Raw genomic sequence first — 17,556 nt, 5'->3', positions numbered from 1 at the left:
GGAGATAAGGATTCACACAGAAAATAACTGCCATAATAATATCTTACATTTCTTCCATTCAACTATGAAGTCATATTTAATGTGACTACTGTGAAATGACATCAAGATGATTGTGAGAATGTAGGTCCTAACATCCAACTTACCACAAGCATTGGAAAACCAGAAAAAACTGCCAGAAACAACTTTGTCAGGGAATGTATATATTTTATATATATAATTCCTTGGAGTAGGGACACATTAATATATTCCCAAAGTCATCCTTAATCTTTGGCCATATTTGGCTCTCTAATCAGCTCTTTCATCACATTTCTGGCTTGGAAGTAAAGGAACTTGGTCATGGTGATGGGCACCCAGGGATAGGACTGTGTTCTCTGAGGGCTTAGCCAATATCCTCCTCATGGCAGTGGCCCTAAGACAATGACCTTGCCTGTCACTTTACATACACATACCTCCCAGATGCAAATGCACACAGACGAAAACACAGGACACATTACCTAAATTCAAATCCCTCTTCAGCCTAGAAAATAGTTCCTGGGCATCATGGCCCTCATCCACAAGAAGATGAAAGCCTTGTGGTTCTTCCTCTTTCTGATGGCAGTTCCCAGATGTGAGTGTCTCAGGGATTCAGACAAGCAGGTAATGGGGATGATGCATGTGAGCCCAGGACTCACTGTGGTTTTCCTGTCCTCAGGTGTCCTGTCCCAGGTGCAGTTGCAGGAGTCAGGACTGGCCTGGTGAAGCCCTCACAGACCCTGTCCTTCACCTATATTGTCTTTGGACTTTCTTTAACCAGTAGTGGTATGAGCTGGATTCACCAGGCTTCAGGAAAGGGGCTGAAGTGGGTGGGTAACATACACAGTAGAGGAAAATCATGCTATAACCTACCTAGCTTTTCAGTCACATGCATCACCAGGGACACCTCAAAGAATGAAGTGTATTTAAAGTTGAGCAGCCTGAAAGCTAAGGATTCAGCCATATATTACTGTGCAAGTAACACTGTGAGAAGAAGTCAGGGTAAACCCAGACAAAAACCTTCTGTGCAAGGAATGGGAGGGAGCTGGGCTGCAGGGGGTCCTTGTGAACACCAGGGAGGGGTTGCATATGGACCTACTCCAGGGGCAGGTGAATAGAGCAACAGGGGAGAAATTTCCTGACCTTGCCTAGGGTTCTTTCTTTTTTCTCCGCAATGTGTAACTCACAGGGAATGTCTATTGTACCTCATTAAAGCAGTGCTATAATTAATATACTCAAGATTTAATCAAAGTGTATATTTCTAAAAATGCTGTTCCATGCATGTGTATATTCTCCACCCCTTCCCTCTGCCCTTCTGCATATGGCTGAAAGTTTAAATGAAACTGGCTTTCAATTGACTTTATGAAGTTCTTTCCTTGAACTTTAGCCAAACTCCTGAGACTGTCCATGTAAAGAGCCCTCTCCCTTTATCAGGCAGGACTTGTGTCCTCAGGTGGAAGGAGGAGGAAGAGGGAAACCCGGTATGGCTTCAGGGTAGGAGCCGGGAGGTTCAGTTTGATCTTTCCATGCTTTGTAGTCCCAGTGGTTATTTAAAATCCCTTATAAATTCTGATGCTATTACATGGGATGTTACAATGATATTACATACACAGAACACAGTTTTCCAATTTATACATTAGAAGATGATAAATTATAAGATAAAATAAAAGCACAACATTTGCTAGTTTTCACTTGTCCAAAAAACACCCATAAAACCATTTGCACTAATTAATGTCATTATTTTAATTTTCAGGGATGTAATAGACAAGCATTTGTCTATATATTCCTTTATCTTAAAATTGTCAAGTATTTTCATATATCAAAGAATAGGTCAAGCTGTAAACTTCCAGTTTTCTGTGAAGAAGCCAGAGTCATCAAGAAGAAATTAATGTACACATTTAATCCTGCCTGTACAACTACAGCTTTCTGCAGGCAGAGCTGCTGGGACATCCTCCCAGGGAGCCCAGTGTGTATCAGACTTGTGCTTGGACCTCACATGCAGGACATCCTAGAAAGCTGATGACATGTCCATCTGCCTCCCACCCATTCTGCACCTTAGATTGGGAAATGGTTCTGTCCTTTGTGCACCTTGTGTTTAGTAAATAAGAGTTCCTATTCTGGTTCTGAGGGCCCTGGTGCACTTCCTGGATCCAGCCCAGGGATGAGGACACCCTTCTAGAATACTTGTATCAGCTGTGAGATGACTGATTCCTTGTCTGTTGCACTTTCTGAATTCCAGCTTCTTGGGAAAGGCTGGGATATGTGGTCAAGATCACCATTGGAGGGAGCATGATCCACAGAAAGCCATGGCATCTCCTGATAGCCTCACCAGGGACCCTACAGGGCCAGGTGCATTTATGGGTGAGCCCTAAGAACTGAGGACACAGATGTGCATACTACTGTGCTGGGAAATACAAGGGTACCCTGGGTAAGTGAGGAGACACAAATCTCTTCATCTTGGAAGCACAGAATGGGTGGGTTAAGAGGACACTACTGCCCATGGAGCACAGGGGTCACACCCTGCAGAGGGAGGGTGAGAAGGTTAATATTTGACCTCTAAGTATCCTTCCAAGCTGAGAGATCCCACAGAACCCATAGTCTTCTTACTGTACTGTTTTCCTCATTTCCTCAGACCCACAGCTCTAGGGTATATACATTTTGCCCATGAATCTGTAAGTTTCATAGGAACCTGAGACAGAGGCAGCTTTGACCTCGAACTATGCAGAGTGAAGGGACAGCTAGCTCCAGTCTCTTCACACAGGATGATTTCAGCACCTTCTGCAGCTCCACCACATTCCTCTGTTCAAAGTGGCTGAGGGGAGTCTACAAGGGATGGTCAATAAAAGCTTCATGTACAAATTATACTTTACTTGCCTCTATCTTCTCTCAGTTTCTTATTTGATCTATTTCTCTCCACTGTACTTATTAACATGTTCATTCATTTAACCTTATTTATTTACTGCTTTCTGTAAAATATTGACATCTTTTCATGACAAGTGAAAAGAAATCCTCTTCACAAGAAGGTAATTCATGTGAACATGGGGAGGAAACAATACAAGTCATAAATTTTATGCTTATTTCCACAAAATCTCGCTCCTGACTTGTGCTCAGTAAACACAGAAGTTCCCTGGAAAGCCACTAGAGTGCCCACAGACTCTTCCACCTTTGTACAAAAATTTGCCTCCCATATGACAATCACACCCTGGTTCCTGGGAAACAACTCAGCCTCTCTGCTACTCAGAGTCAGCTTACTCATCTTTCAGAACAGAATTCTTTGGGATTCACGTGATTTATCCAATAGGACAATGGAATCCTTTTGTTCTTTCCTCCTCTTGGTGGCAAAAACTAGGCAGAGCATGTATGTGTGTGTATGCTCATGTTGGTGTGCATGTGTGCAGGTGTGTGTATGTGTGAGGGTGCATACATGCGCATGTGCACATGCCTGAGTTTGTGCTTGTTAGTGTGTGTGGTTGTATTGTTGGAATAGTAGGTATGTACATAATGTGTGCTTGTGTGTCTATTTATGTGTGTGTATATGTGTGTATGAGTATATGTATTATAGGTCTATTATATGTGCGAGTCTGGGTTGATAATATATGCCTGCCTGTCTGTGTATATGCATGTGTGTGCATCTGTGCATGGGTTAATGGCATACTGTATATGTGAATTGTCTTTTAGCCCATGGTTCTGTATGTGCAGGTGTTTTCTGATGTGACCTTCAAATATAAGAGGACAAAGGAGACAAGAGGCCCCATAAAAGTCACTGAAAATCACTGGATTCACTCTGCCTGGCTCTGTGTCAATGCATCTTTCTGGCTCCAGGAAAGAAACACATAACTCCTGTGTTTGGTCTCCCTGCAGATTATGCTGGGTTTCTAAAGACAATTCACTATGTCAAGAGATGGTATCAATAGCATATTGTACTTCTAAAGAGCAGTCTGATGACAAGGGCTCAGCCAGGTAACAATGGGCAGAGGGGCTGCAAGGAAACTGCCCTGTCAGCACGACTGGAATATGCCAGCAGGCCAGGGGCTGATCTGTGAGGGGCACTTAGTACCCACTAAGCACAGGTTCCAGACCCAGGGCAGGTGTAGATAGTGCTCAGGCCAACACAGAGCCAGGCCAATCTCTGAAAGGGGCAGGAGTGCCTGGGAAGGGCTTCCTCTAAGCTTCTGGGTTTACCTTTTACAGATAAGAGTCTAAAATAAGAATTTATCCAAGACTATTGATGTGAATAATAATGTTGTACTCCAATTTGGGAGCTCAAAAAAAGGAATGAGAAGCACTCTTAGGAGGGGGGTTTCTATTCCTTATAAATGTCCTAATTGTAATGAGCTGGAGGCCGGGGAAGATTTGTTATTAAGTGAGTCAAGAATTTTGGAAGACATGCAGATCACTTGATAATGGCTGCATTTCTCTAAAGAGAAATACTTCATTTTTTACAACTTATTTAAGAATATCCATCTATTATCCTCAAATTATAGACTCAACTTTCTCTAAGTTCACATTCCATTCTTATTTCATATTCTCTACATTTTACAGAGAAAATAAAATCAGCCTTGAGATGGTCCTTCCTTATCTCCTCCACATGAGCTTGACCAACATGTCTTTCTTACTCTGATCATGGTGCTGACTAACTCCAACTTCATCAGGTCTGGTAACCTTCAAACATATCTCACTTGAATATTTTTTCTCTATCTATAGCAAGTTAGTCATTAGCCTTGATTCTTCACATTAGCATTGAAAGACAACTAGAGTTGATGTCTAGCTGTGGCTTTGTTTAAAAATGTACACAAGTGCCAAAAGTTGAATTACCCAGAGCATGAGCCTTGAGTTAATACTCAATTGGGAAAAATGTCTTTCCAAGTGCTCTGATATGCAATGGTCTTCTACAAAATGTGAGATGTAATTTTCTCTTGTCTGTTTTGTTTTTTATCTAGCATTTTGGATTTTGAGGATTGATGTCTACTAGCAGTGTTTACATAGTTGAAATTATTGGCTCTTTAGACAATAATAATATTGTCAAATATAATATTGTCAAATAGACAAATAATAATATTGATCAACATGTAATTCCTACACATCTAGAATATGTAATGTAAGTACTTCCTGAAATTTTCAACTTTCTTTGAACCCATGTAACTATTGCCCCAGGGATACACCCACATGGAGTCTGAATAAGCACATAATCAAAGGACACTGCTCATGTCCAGAGCACTGGAAGTGTGTACATACATTAAATTATGCTATGGACATGAATTTTATTTAAAAGAAAATCATGAAAATTCTGTATCACAAAACTATCAAACCAGTGTAAGATTAATTGGTTTTATTAACTGTTAGACAAATCAGATTTCATTACAATGACTATTATGAGAAACAAAGAGACATATTTCCTATTGATAATTTAGCAGTTAATCAGGAAGAATATAGTACCAATTCCATATAATGCCAATAAAGACACTCTAAATTACATAAAAAATGGACAGTTCTAAAAGAATGAATACCATCTAAAATTACAGTTAGAAATTCCTTTTTCTCAATAACCAAAAAAAGAACAAATAAAAATAAATAATATTTAAGTGTTGAACAACATTTTTTGACAAATTTGACCCAGCTGACATTGTGGAAATAAATTAAAAACACCCAAATGATAGTCATCTGAGGCTATTTATTCAGGCCTTCACCTGTAGTCAGCCATTACCACTTGTATTTGGCAAGTGTTTCTTCTATCAGTTGGATTAATTTAGGATTTTATGACATATTTTATCTTACCTATTCACTTAATAACTTGCTGTTTAGTAACCTTTTAATGGATGCTATAAGAATTACAATAAGTATTTTTACATCATCTCATTCTACTCTTAAATATTTTAAATAACTTCATGCTTATGTGAGGACACTATGACAACATATTTCCAAATCCTCTTATTCCTCCTTATGTACTTGTTTTCATCCATGTTTTTATGTATGCTATAACATACAAAGGTTAATAATCATTATTACTGCATTAAATGGTTAAATTATAAACAATTAATATGAGAAATATTAAATTTCACCTCCATTTTTGCATTCTGCTTATATATCTTCAAATTTCTGATACAAGGAACATTCATTGTTTCTGAAAAACACCTTTAAGCATTTGTTGAAATGTGGGTATGTGGGAAAGAAATTCTTCCATTATCTACCTGTCTGAGCAAGTCCAGTGGAAAGCCTTTTTCACTGGTTGCTAAAGTCTGGGTTGTTTTACTTTTTCTTTTCACACTAAAGTTTTCATTCATCTTGTTTCCATGGTTTTGATGACTAGTGTATTGCAATTAGTTTTCTAGTTCCTCTGTGAGTAGTGCATCATTCAAAGCTTTTGTTTGTTCTGGAAGAAGCAAGCCCTGGGAAGGAAGAAATCTTGAACCCAGAGAGAAGCAAGATCCTGGAAGGGAGGACCCCAGGAAGCCTGAACCCTCACAGCAATTGGCAGCCATCTTGCTCCAACATGTGAAAATAGACTTTGATGAAGGAAGTAACTTATGCTTTATGGCCTGGTATCTGTAAGCTCCTACCCCAAACAAATACCCTTTATAGAAACAAAACAAAACAAAAAAGATTTAATCTTTGTATTTCAGCAGTTTTATTATGGTATACATATCTCTCTCTGACGCTCTTTCTCTCTCTCAATATATGTCTGTGTTTATCATGTTTGTGGCTATCTGAGATTCTAGAATCTGTAATTTGGTGTCTGTCTCAAAATCTAGAAAAATTTTCACCAATAACCCATCAAGTGTTTCTTTTCTCCAGTTCCCTATATTTTTTATCCTTTTGGCTCTCTGGCTTTACCTACATTAAACTCTGTGATACTGGCCCACAGTTCTAAGATGATCTACTCTCTTTTTTTGAGTTTCAAATTTTCACTTTGTTTTCCACTTATATATTAACCTAAGCTCTTTAATTAAAATTTTTTTCTGACCCATAGACTAAAGTTCCTGAGGAAGGCATTATTCATTATTCTTCATGTGTTGCTTTTCTGTATTGCTTGCATTTATATTTAATTCCTTTTAATAATTTCAATAGTTCTTCTGAAGTTGTCTACCTAATCTGGTCATCTGTCTACCTTTATCCTTTTAATAAAGATTTTAATATATTTGTCATAATTGCATGAAATTCTTTTTTTATGCTTCCAATATTTAGGTCACATATTAGTCTCATTCTATTATTTTGTCTATTTTTTTTGTTCTCTTGAGTTTTTATTTCCCCAGCATTTTTTTGGAAAGCAAATAATAGTGGATATTATGGTATTATTTTATTTTTCTTTCATATTAATTTTTATTACAATTCTTTTACTCTGCTTATGTGACCATACCCTACCTTCTGCAGCCTTTTTTGTGGGTGTTTGTGTGAGTCTAGTGAAAGTCTATTTGGAGTTTATTGCTGCTATGTGTACCTGAGTTGAATTTTTTTCTGCTGTGACACAAGAAGAATGTTTATTTTAGTGATGCCTTGCTTTGTCTCCCTGCTTGGCTTGTGATATGTTACTTGTGTCCCAAGCTGAAAGCTGCCATTATGTTTCTGAATAGTTGCAATATGGTGGAGGAGGTTGGACTAAAAGGAGAAGCACTCTCTGTTCTATTCACTAAGCCTTATTCTTAAGCGTGCCTTGTGAAACTAAGTCTTGGGTGTGGCTTTCTATGTGTTCCTTTCCTTTCTCCACAGAGACAGTTCTCAAGATAAAATGAATTACTGCCCCTGAGGGTCAAGTATTGTTTTTCCATCTCTTCACTCCCATAGTTGTAATGGTTTTCCTTCCCATAGAGTCCTTTGTACTTGTCGTGATGCCCTTCCCTGGAGATAAGGCTTTCATTCCTAAGGGAAGAGGCAAGAGGTGGTGAGTGAGTTTTGGGTACAATCTATTCCATTCCCAGTGTCTAGGGGATTTAGCTGTGCCCAGAGGACACAGTTTATAATGAGATTAGTATGCTGTGTCTGCTAATGGGCAGTTTGAGAGGTGAGGACACAGCCATATATTACTGTGTGAGACACACAGTGAGGGGAAGGCAGTGTAAGTCCATACTGAAATCTTCCCTGCAGTCTGGCCTCCAGAGGTTGCTCAGAACCTCTGAACTCCAGGATCATTTGAAGACAAAGACAATAGAGAGTGTGTTTTCACAGGGAGTTTCCTTTAAAGGTCGGCAATCCCCTTTCTCTCAGAGTGAACAGTTGCTCTGACCAGTGTCCCTGAGGACATATGGGGGGTCTAGTAGCTGATAACAGAATGAGCAGTTTTGATACCCATGAAATCTGTTCAAACCCACAGGAGCCTGGCAAGCCATACTGACCACAGCAGTAGCTCAGCAGCCCCTGGCCAGGATGCCTTCAAAGGACAGTTCTAGCTGTTGCTTACAACTAACAACACCAATATTCAGGACCAGATAGTGGGACCCACAGTGCAGAGAAGTCAGAAGGAGCCCAGGCCCTCAGCAACCTGCAGAACCAGCAGTACTGACTACTGGGGCTCTGAGGAACACTGAGCCCAAGGCTGGGTTCAGGGACAGATGCAAAGGTAGGATCAGAAGTCACTCAGGACCATGGAGTCCAGGGGCCAGGACTAGGGACAGGTGAGGAGAGACCTAGGACCACCAAGCACCAGGGCCAGACTGAGAGGCAGGAGGAATGGAAGAATGAGGGAATGTCCCTGCAGCATCTGGGCTTTCTTCTCATGACTTCTGTGTTCAGGTTGATGGGAAGGCTTTGGTTTTGCCCCTGCTATGCTTTTTTAATGACAGAGAATCATTGGAATTTCATCAAATCACTTTTACTTGGGCATTTCCATTGAGAAATAAAATCTATAAAGTTAAGTGCAACAAACAATATGGATAGAACTTCATTCACCTCAACTGATTTAATGAAATGTCAATGTCACAATGAATTCAGAAAACAAGGAGATGTGGAAATAAGTCTTTGATGAAAATTGCAATTTGACCTTCAGCACAGTGTTCTCACAGTGACATAACTTATTCCATGTATGGATTTTATTTTTTACCCTGAATATCCCCTCACAACCCCTCCACTCATTGACTTTCTGAATGCCTCATGCACCAGGTCCTACCCTTGGAACACACCGTATGCTGTTCTCCTAAATACACTAATTTTGCCATAATCATTGGTGACTTGAGTGTCCAGGTCAAATCCTGTAACCTCATGTTGCTGCCTCAGCCACAAGAAACATGACTAGGGATGAAGACCCTAGCAAATTTATTATTAAATCAACAGCTGATACTATTAAATTGCCAGTTAGCAATATGCTATATTCAAGTTCCCTCTATGATATGATGAAGTAGAAAGATATATTCAGAGGTGAGTGGATCTCCGTAACTCATAACTCAATGCTCAGGTGTGGAGACAGGGTGAGTAGGGTTGACCTTCCTCAGTTGCACAGGTGTGACAAGTCAGGAACAGGACCAAGGCAGGTGCTACCTGGGCAATTTTGGTGTCCAAGGTGACATACATACATACAGGTCCTTTCTGACTCCCATGGAGAGTAATGACAACAGTGAAAATTTCTAGCAGCACTGACAACTTACTAAAATTACAATCCTGAAGTAACTAATAAGGAATGACATCAGGAAAATGAAAAAGTGGCACCAAACACCTTACCCACACTGATATTTCAAAAATAAGCAGAATCTATTAAAGCCAATATTGTCAGGAAATATATACATAAACAATATATTATATTTCATTTTAATTCCACAGGTGTATATACACACACATACCCATATATAATGCCTGAAGCGGCACAATGATCATACTCCAAAGCCACGCTTGATCCTTGGCTGTATCTGAATCTCTGACCAGCTCATTCAACACTTTTCTTACTGAAAATAGTGGAAACTTGGCTGGGTGAGGGGACTCCCCAAGGGAGATGACTGTGTTCCCCAAGGACTCAACCAGCATCCTCCTCCTAGAGTGCCCCTAAGACAAGGACCTTCCCTTATTCCCTTTCATTTTAGATACAGAGTTACCTCCCCAGATGCAAATCACCACTTGGGCAGACAGAAGAAACCAGAGGACAAATTTACTTAATTTTAGAATCCTTCTTTATCAAGAAATACATTTTCCAGTCCTCGTGGACCTCATCCACAGGAATATGAAAGCCTTGTAGTTCTTCCTCTTTTTGGTGACGACTCCCAACTGTGAGTTTCTCAGGAATTCAGATGTGAAATTAATGGGGATGCTGCCTTTCAGCACAGGACTCACTGTTATTCTCCCTGTCCTCAGGTGTCCTGTCCCTGGTGCAGCTACAAGAGTCAGAACCTGGCTTGGTGAAGCCCTGGCCAACACTGTCCCTCACCTGCACTGTCTCTGGAATCTCTTCAAGCAGCAATCAAATGGACTGTGTCTGTCAGCTCCAGGAAAGAGGCTGGAGTGGGTCGGCAGGATAATTAGTAGTGGAAGCACAAACTATAATCCAACACTTCAGTCCTTACTCAGCATCACCAGGGACACCTCCAAAAATGAAGTTTTTTTTTTTAAAGATTTATTTATTTATTTAATTCCCCCCCCTCCCCTGGTTGTCTGTTCTTGGTGTCTATTTGCTGCGTCTTGTTTCTTTGTCCGCTTCTGTTGTCGTCAGCGGCACGGGAAGTGTGGGCGGCGCCATTCCTGGGCAGGCTGCTCTTTCTTTTCACGCTGGGCGGCTTTCCTCACGGGCGCACTCCTTGCGCGTGGGGCTTCCCCACGCGGGGGACACCCTTGCGTGGCACGGCACTCCTTGCGCGCATCAGCGCTGCGCATGGCCAGCTCCACACGGGTCAAGGAGGCCCTGGGTTTGAACCGCGGACCTCCCATATGGTAGACGGACGCCCTAACCACTGGGCCAAAGTCCGTTTCCCCAAAAATGAAGTTTATTTAAAGGTGAGCAAGCTGAGTGTCAAGGATATGGCCATGTATTACTGTGCAAGAGACACAGAGAGGGGAAGCCAGGGTAAGCTCAGACGCAAACCTCTCCTCAGGACACAGGAGAGAGCTGGCTGCTTAGCGTGCTAGTGACCACCAGGGGGCACTCAGGGGCAAAACCCAGTGGCCAGTGCATGCAGAAGTTAGGGAGGAGATTCCTTGTATTGCCAAAGTTACCCTCTTGCTCCACAACTCATAACTCCTGGAGAACAGCCATTGTATATTTTTTCTGAGCAGTGCTATGATGTATGCAAGATTCAGTCTACCATGGACTCTGTCCCACTCCCCAATCATCACTTAGGGAAAGCATTTTTGTTTTCTTTGCACGTTTTGTGCTTTTATTTCTTTTTTATTTGTTTTTTTTATTTTAGCAATTTTTATTGTCTTTTTTATTTTATTTTTTTATTTATTCATTTTTTTAAAAATATTACATTCAAAAAATATGAGGTCCCCATTCACCCCCACAACCCCTACCCCACCACTCCCCCCACAGTAACACTCTCCCCCATCATCATGAAACGTCCATTGCATCTGGTGAGTACATCTCTGGGCATCGCTGCACCCCATGGCCTGTGGTCCACACCATAGCCCACACTCTCCCACGTTCCATCCAGTGGGCCATGGGAGGACATACAATGTCTGGCAATTGTCCCTGCAGCACCACCCAGGACAACTCCAAGTCCCAAAAATGCCTCCACATCTCATCTCTTCCTCCCATTCCCCGCACCCAGCAGCCACCATGGCCACTTTTTCCACACCAATGCCACATATTCTCGATTATTAACCACAATAGTTCATGAATAGAATATCTTTAAGTCCACTCTAATCCTTACTGTATTCCTCCTTCCTGTGGACCTTGGCTTGGTTGTTTCCATTCCACATCTATGTCAAGAGGGGGCTTAGATTCCACATGGATACTGGATGCAATCCTCCTGTTTTCAGTTGTAGGCACTCTAGGCTCCATGGTGTGGTGGTTGACGTTCTTCAACTCCATGTTAGCTGAGTGGGGTAAGTCCAATAAATCAGAGTGTAGGAGCCGAAGTCTGCTGAGGCTCAGGGCCTGGCTATCATATTGTCAGTCCAGAGATTCAAATCCCCTAGATATATCTTAAACCCCAGTACCAACTACAATTCCAGTGAAGTAGCATGAAAGGCTTGTGAAAAGAGATCCCATCTAAGTCCAGCTCCATCATGCAGAATCACCAGCTCCAGAGAAGGGCCGACTGACAAGGCAGTGAACTTGATCTGCCATGACCATAGAACCTGTGGGTCTCTTTAGCCCTCAAAAGAACCAATACCTGGGGTTGTATCTACTTTACCTGTCTCTGAGACTCTGCTTAGGTGTGCATAAGGGCAATCCTTCTGACAACCTCCAGACTCTTATTTAGAGACTCATAGCCATATAAACTCATTTGTCCTTTCCATTTCCCCCTTACTTTAGGTCAAACAGCATTTTTAACTCCTGTTATTATAAAAGATACATAGATCACACAAAATGCTACATCAAAAATATAAAGTATACCCCAATCCCCACCCCCACTCCTACTCTCACATCAACCTCTTTCATCAGTGTGGCACATTAATTGCATTTGTTGAATACATTTTGGAGCACTGCTACACTGCATGGGTTACGTTTACATTGTAGTTTACACTCTCCCCCAATTCATTCAATGGTTTATGGCAGGATATATAATGTCCTGCATTATTTCTTTTGATTTTCTCTATTTCTGGAGGGAATGCATGTAATCCAGTAGTGATCTGGCTCCTTTAGGCTCACTCTAGCAAATTTACCATTAGGTAAATGTGACTTTATCAAAATAACTAGTGTTTGAAGGGAATCAGCATAAAGTGTGGAAATATAGAACCCATAGGATGGGAAAAAAACATAAATCATACATTTAATAATGGACTTGTATCAAGAATTTATCAATTACCAAGATCTCAGCAATAACAACAAAAAGAAGATATACAAATGGTTAATAAGCAAATGAAAAATAGTGTTGGATGATTTGTAATCATGGAAATGTAAATCAAATACCATTTAGCTCCCAAGAAGAGGGGTAGACTAAAAAACTAGGATAGCAACAAGTATTTGAGAGGCTCTGGAGAAATAGAGCCCTATGGCAATGCTGTTGGATTGATAAATAATCAATCCACTTTGAAAAACAGATGTGCAGGTCCTCAGATTACTAAATAAGAAATTATCATTCAAATCTACAATTTCACTTCCAGGTATATACCCCAAAATATTGAAAAAAGGAATTCAAGTATGTATTTGTACAGCAAAGTTTCCCTCTCAATTGGAAACAGAATGGGCATCACATCTCAAAATCCTCAAGATTGGGGAATGAACAATGGACAAACATAGATTTATTGTTATTCTACTAAGGACTTATTATTCTAGCAATGGAAGAACTCTTATTGATATAAAGGCAGTGGCTACCAGAGGTTCTGAGGGATGGGAGAGGGAAGAATAGGTATATTATGAGGGCACTTTTGGTACATTGGAAATGTTCTGCATGACATTGCAGTGACAGATACAGGACATTGTATGTTTTGTCATAAACTACAAAATTGTGTTGGACATAGTGTAAATTATGATGTAAACTATAATCCATGGTTAGTAGCAATGGTTCAAAATGTGTTCATCAATTGTAACTATTGTACCACACCAATGAGGGATGTTGCTGATGTGGAAATGTGTGGGAGGGGGAGGTAGTGGGGTCTATGGGAATACCTTATATTTTTAATGCAACATTTATGTACTCTAAAGTTTCTTTAAAAATAAAAATAAATTAATAAATAAAAATAAAAAATATTATATTTTAAACCTACCATTCCCCAAAATGTACAAAACAGGGGATCAAGTATATATTTGTAAAGCAAAGTTCATAGCAGCAGCATTTACAGTAGTCAAAAATGATAAATCCAAATTTTTATCAACAGATGACTGGATAATCAAATATATTCACATAATGGCATATCATTGACTTGCACAAAGGGAAGACATATAAAATGAATGAAAATTGAAACAGTTTTAAATTAAATAGTCCAAATACAAAAGGAAAATTATTGTATGCATTCACTTACATGGAATCCCTAGAATACGCAAATTCATAGAGTAAGTAGATTAGGGGTTCCCACATTCAAGATGTAATGGGAAGCACTGATATTTGCTATTGCATGAATGAAGCTTGAAACAATATGAAAATTAAAAGAAGCCAGGCATGAATTACAATATAATTTATTTCCTCTGATATTAATACCGTGATTAAGGATAAGTACAGAGATATGAGGTAGATTTGTTGTTCATTGGGTAAATGGGAGGTAGAAGGACAAGAGAATGTTAGGTGGAGGGTATGCTTTTTTCTGTGGAAGTTAATGAAGACATTCTAATATCTTCTCTGTTCATGGTAACTCATATTTTTGTATAAACAATAACCATCTAAAATATGCTTTAAATGGATGAACTTTGTGGTATATGATTTATATCTTAATAAATTTATCTTTTAAATAAAGATGATTAATTGTTCCCTGGGAGAAGGGAATGGGTGAGAGGCAGAAATTATGAGTGAAAACTCTTAGGAGTTCACTATTGGGGTGGTGGTGATGGCCACACATGCACATGTGTGTATATAATTACCCAATGTTATACTTAAATATGTAATGACTATAAAATGTAAATTATGTCTGACTAATGTTGACACAAATAAACAACAGACGAATACGATGGAGAGGTAGAGAGAATGCCCCAGTGGCTTCTGCTTGGCCATCTCTCCTCTTTCCCTAGAATCAGACAACAAGTCCAATTCCATCTTACTGGGATCTGCTTTATAAATGGGTTTTAGCTCCTCTCCTGACTCCACCTCCACCTCCTTCCTGGACACCTGCACCTGATTTATGCCCTGTTTTAACTTTCTTCCTCCCATATTCTCATCAGATTTTTTAAGGTTTTGCTGCCACTTTTACACAAACCTTTCATTACATTGACCACAACCAGTGAATTTTAATTCCTCAGTGTCACAGGAAACATTCCTCATGTTCATCTCTATTCAATACCCTAGAGAACATTAATCACAAACTAGAAGGGCAGACCCTAGTACCCACCACTTGAAAAACCATTGCCCAAAGGTCTTTTCCATGTTCACAATATCGTATGTATGATATTTTCTAACCTCAGAATGGTATTTTGCAAAAGAAAACTGTGTCTGAGTGTCTGCGTGTGTGATGAGAGACAGAGGTGACACAGGCTTAGTGTGCAGAGATGTCCTGTCAACACACTCACACTTTTGTTCTCCTTTTTCCTGAACAACTTGTAATGGAAGGTACACAAGCAATGGAAATTTCTTATTATATTTTATTATAGAGATACCTGGGATTGTTTGTTATAATGGTTATAGAATTCTGAAAATTAGAGATGGACACATTTACTTGGATAATTTGAAGATCATGGAATCAGGCTGAAGGTTTATGAAATAAGCTGAAAATCAATGCAAAGGATAATTTCCAAACATTAAAGCCAATACTCGTGCTTTGTCAGAAAAGATTTTATATAAAACCTTTTGCTATTAATATCTGTGTATAAGAAAACTAGGTATTTGTGGAAACAGGCAAATTGTATTGAAAAGTTAGGCCTGTGTGCAAGGAAATTAAATATCCAAGAAAGACAGAGAAACTTTAAAAAATGTAGATTTCTAGTGTCTATGCTCATATTTGCTTGTGTTGTTTTTGCCAAGAAAGTCACATACAGAAGCTTAGGGTCACTATAGATAGCACTGCCTGTGTGCTGGACAATTGGAAGGGGGAAGTTGGGTTCAATTTTGAAAAATTCAGCAATATTTTGTTCATGTGTCTGTATGTATGCATCTGTGTGCAAGTGTGTGCATAAGTGTGGATGAAATTGGTTTAAATGTGTGAGGGGGCTTTGACACATGTGTATGTGCACATGCCTTACAATATGTGGTTGTGCGTGTGTAGATTATTGGAATAGTAGATGCATATGCATGTGAATGAGAGTGTGCATATATGTGCATGAGTGTGTGTTATGAGAGCAGTACATGTATGATTGAGTTTTAAGCCCCATGAGTATCTACTTGCAGCTGTTCCTTGATACTACCTTCAATTCAAGGAGCACAAAGGAGATGAGAGACTACCTGAAAGTTGCTAAGAGTCTCTGCATTCCCCAAGTGTGGGACTTTGCCAGAGAATCTGGGGGGATATGGGCTGGGACCCCTCCCCCATGTGCTCCATAGAATCCTGAATTTGGGCTCCCTACAGAGCATACTGGTTACAAAGCACAGTTCAGTACATAAAGAGATGTGGGCTCTCTAAAGGGCTTCTGCAAGGAAAATGCCCTGTGAGCCCCAACAGAACCCTCCCTGCAGGGCAGAGGGAGGCCTGCAGGGGGAGCTCACGGTCCTCCAAGCACAGGACCTGGTCCCTTAATGCATGTAATGGCAAAGGGAGGGCTTCCTCTCTTCCTCTCTAGGTCTGAGATTTCCTTTTCAAAACACAAAACTAAAATAAGAACTTAAAGGACTGTTATGCATCTAAAACTATTCTCTTTGGAAGCCTTTGCCTGACTCAATAAGGCAAGAGGACCCACATTTAAAAGGGACAATTGTAAGTCTTTTACTCACCTGAACAGCGGGGGCCTAGAGGGTTGATTTACTGATTCAGTGGGTGCAGAATTTTGGGAAACACACTGCTCATATAATTGTTGTGTTTCTCTTTATAGTTCAAGTTTCACTTTTCACAATTTTTAAAAATAATGACCTGCAATTCCTTCCTTTATCCTCAAACATCTGGCCTCAACTTTCTGTAAGTTCATATTCCATTCTTAGTTCACACTGTTTACATTTTATAGCACAAATAAAATCCTGCTATCAAGTGTACCTTCCCTGTCTCCTCCACACAAACAACATCTTGTTCTTCTCACTCTGGTCATTGTGCTTAGTTCCTCCAGCATCTTCAACACTGGTTATCTCCAGTTATCTCAATTAAATATCTACCATTTTTTGCTTTCTGTTGCACATTAGTGATTTCTGTTGGTTTGTCACACTATCATTTTAAAAATCTAGGATTGTTGTTCAGCCCCTGCATTGTTTAATAATCTCTAGGAGTGACAGAAGCTATTTATATTTTATTTATTTTTCCTTTTCATTTTCAGCCACAGATGTATATTTGCAACTTTTGGATTTTTATCTCCGTGAGCAAGAAGGTATTCCAATCTCCCTCTAAGGCCAAAACACTCAATTCTGCATCTGTTTAAAACTATGGGACCACCTGTTAAGTATCAGGGACGCATGATTCAGCATGTTGGATGCCATTCCTTCCCACACCACTTTTCAAATCAAATCAGCCTACATTTCCACCTCTTAAACAGAAGATCCTGATATGTGCTGTTATTCTGACTTATTCTACTTCTTTTAACTTTCCTATTACCTGCATTCAGCCATGGAGGCTATTTGTTATGTAATTCACTTGACTAATATTGAAAACCTGAATTCATGAAACAATAAGGTAAAAGGGATTTTCAGAAATAAGATCTAAATAGGTCAATGTACAGGTGGGTTTACTGAAGCTAAGGGGGTTGAT

This window comes from Dasypus novemcinctus, chromosome 19 (genome assembly GCF_030445035.2).
Source record: "Dasypus novemcinctus isolate mDasNov1 chromosome 19, mDasNov1.1.hap2, whole genome shotgun sequence".
Taxonomy (NCBI): domain Eukaryota; kingdom Metazoa; phylum Chordata; class Mammalia; order Cingulata; family Dasypodidae; genus Dasypus; species Dasypus novemcinctus.
This window is presented reverse-complemented; position numbering follows the sequence as displayed.